Here is a 2950-nt window from a genome sequence, read left to right on the forward strand (position 1 = left end):
GCAGAGCCAACTCAGGGTCGTCAATCTTGTCCACTCTACCCACAAATTACATCTCAGATCTGACGGGTTTCACCACCTCTGCTGCTGCTGCCCTGACCTGACACAACATCCTGTCTTACATGGATTATTTCAATTTCTGAACTGGTCTTTCTGTACATGCTTGCTTCCTCAGTCATCCAGGTTAGGCTAGGTTATTCAAGCAACCAACACTTCCAGAAGTCTGATTTGTCTGTCTATCTACAGATATGTGTGTGTGTAAATGGGCTTCCCAGGTGGAACTAGTGGTGAAGAATCCGCCTGCCAGTCCAGGACACATCAGAGATGTGGGTTCGATCCCTGGGTCAGGAAGATCCCCTGGAGGAGAGCATGGAAACCCACTTCTGTATTCTTGCCTAGAAAATCCCCATGGACAGAGGAACTTGGTGGGCTACAGTCTACAGAGTCTCACTGAGTCAGACACGGCTGGAGTAAGTTAGCATGTATATATATATACACATATACAAGTAATTACACATAATTTGTGGGCCTCATAAATGCAGGAGGGTTTGATCCCTGGGTCGGGAAGATCCCCTGGAGAAGGGAATGGCAAACAACTCCAGTATTCTTGCCTGGAAAATTCCATGGACAGAGGAGCCTGTTGGGCTACAGTCCATGGTGTCACAAACAATCAGACATGACTGAGTGACTTTAACTTTCATAACATATATACATCTCAGAGTGAGAAGATAAATCTAAAATTTGTTGCAATTCAGCTGGGAAATTTCCTCCATATTTCTTCACTCAGATCCAAGCTCTTGGAACAAAGCCTCAGGAGTGACTAGTCTCCATGGGAAAAAGAGGGATCTCTAGTGGATTTCACAACAGTGATTAAATTCTCCAGCAGAAAAGTGACAGGCGTGACTGCTGCTCACAAACCACAGGCTACAACTAGTCATGTGATAGTACCCAAATGCAGTGAGCCAAAACAGCCATCTTTGCGTGAGCCCAGAAGGCAGACAGCCATAAGTATTTGGTGGTGGTGGTGGTGGTGGGTTAGTCACTAACTCGTGTCCAACTCTTGAGACCCCGTAGACTATAGCCTGCCAGGTTCCTCTGTCCATGGGATTCTCCAGGTAAGAATACTGGAGTGGGTTGCCGTTTCCTTCTCCAGAGGAGTATTTGGTGAATAGCATGCAAATAAGAAGTTTCCATATAAATGCAAGAAAGGAAAGATGAATTGTTCTTTGACTGTAAACAAGTAAACTTCAAGTGATTTTGAACTTTTCCCAATAAATCAATCACTGTGAACAGTTTATTTTCTTGTCCCAAGAAATGCTTTATCTTTTGAATGCATAGCTTAACAGCCATAAAAGAGAATGTTCTTAAAAATATATGTAAGGTTACATAAGCACAGCTGAATTCTACTGGGAAAAAAGCTGTATAAATTTTTCAAAATTAAAAGAGTTAATTTAAGATTTTGCAATTATGTGGTAACTACATGATGCCTCAATGTTTCATAGAATTCATGCTTGATATATATATATATGATATATTTTATACTACTATATATATTTCGTATTTATACGCAGATCAATTAAGGAATATGCACCATAAAATTCACCCATTGTAAGTATACAGATGGATGGGTTTTAATAAACTTATGTAGTTGTGCAGCCATCAACAGAGTCCAGTATTAGAATACTTCTATAATCTTATAAAGTTTTATATGACCCTTTACAGTCATTTTCTGCTCCTACCCTGAGCCCTAGAGAGTCACTGATCTGTTCTCGGTCTTCACACTATTGCTTTTTCTAGGAAATTAGAATTCTTGGCATTCCCTATGCATATATAAACAAAATAATAAGTCCCTAACATTTATAAATATATATCTCAAAGGAATAGTGCATAGTTGTCCTCGATGTCAACTGAGAGCAAAATAAGGAGTAATAGGTTTGCTAGATGAACTTTTTTTTTCTTATTTGGCAGATTTCTAATTTAATTTCAAATAGATTTAGGTGCATTTAATGATTGGAGCAGGATTACAATAGGATTACAGAAATTTAGAAATCAGAAAATTTTTAGGGAAATATTTTAGAGCATTGTATGAGATAATTAAGAAACTTTCAGGGAAAATAATTATATTTCAAGAAAGGCTGAAAAATAATCATGTCTGAGATCAGAGTTTCCTTCAACCTTTTACATCCACTGTATAATATCCAAGGTCATTTTTTAAACACAGAGTTTATAGCTGGAAAACTTGCCAAGTAAGAGAATAGCAACCATACATCACTGAAGTCATAGGTGCTGTCAGAGAATCGCAGCATGATTCATTCCCAAATAATGAAGCAAATGAGTGTGGTTAAAGAAGTTCACCTTCAATTATCCTAAAATATCTCCCACACTATTCTGACCATAGTGCTTGGGAAGAAAGTACCTTTAGAATAAAAAAAAGAAAATCTTTGTACTTCGGGTAACTCAAAGATAGGTTGTCTATTGCTAGTCTCTTCACTTAAGAAAGTTTTATTTTCTTAGATTATAGATGTAGGGACTTCAATCTATTCTTTCAGGTCTATAGTCACCATCTAAGTACAGTGGCATCACCGACGCGATGACATGAGTTTGAGCAAGCTCCGGGAGTTGGTGATGGACAGGGGAGCCTGACGTGCTGCAGTCCATGGGGTCGCAAAGAGTTGGACACAACTGAGCAACTGAACTGAACTGATGTACAAGCAATAGATATCCCCAGGAAAAGAGAACTGTTCTAACCATCTGATGATATGCTTTACAGAACACAGAGTCTGAGAAAGTAGAGAGGGGAAAAGAGCTGAGTTCTTTAAAATAAACTTAATATAATCTTAAAAATTGTGGCCAATTATTAACATTTATAAAACGAGGACAAGGAGAGGGCTGACTTCTTTGGGGAGAAGTATTTGATTACTTCCACTATGATAAATTTTGTAGCACCTAGTTT

This window comes from Bison bison, unplaced genomic scaffold, assembly GCF_000754665.1.
Source record: "Bison bison bison isolate TAMUID 2011002044 unplaced genomic scaffold, Bison_UMD1.0 scf7180017864323, whole genome shotgun sequence".
Lineage (NCBI taxonomy): Eukaryota > Metazoa > Chordata > Mammalia > Artiodactyla > Bovidae > Bison > Bison bison.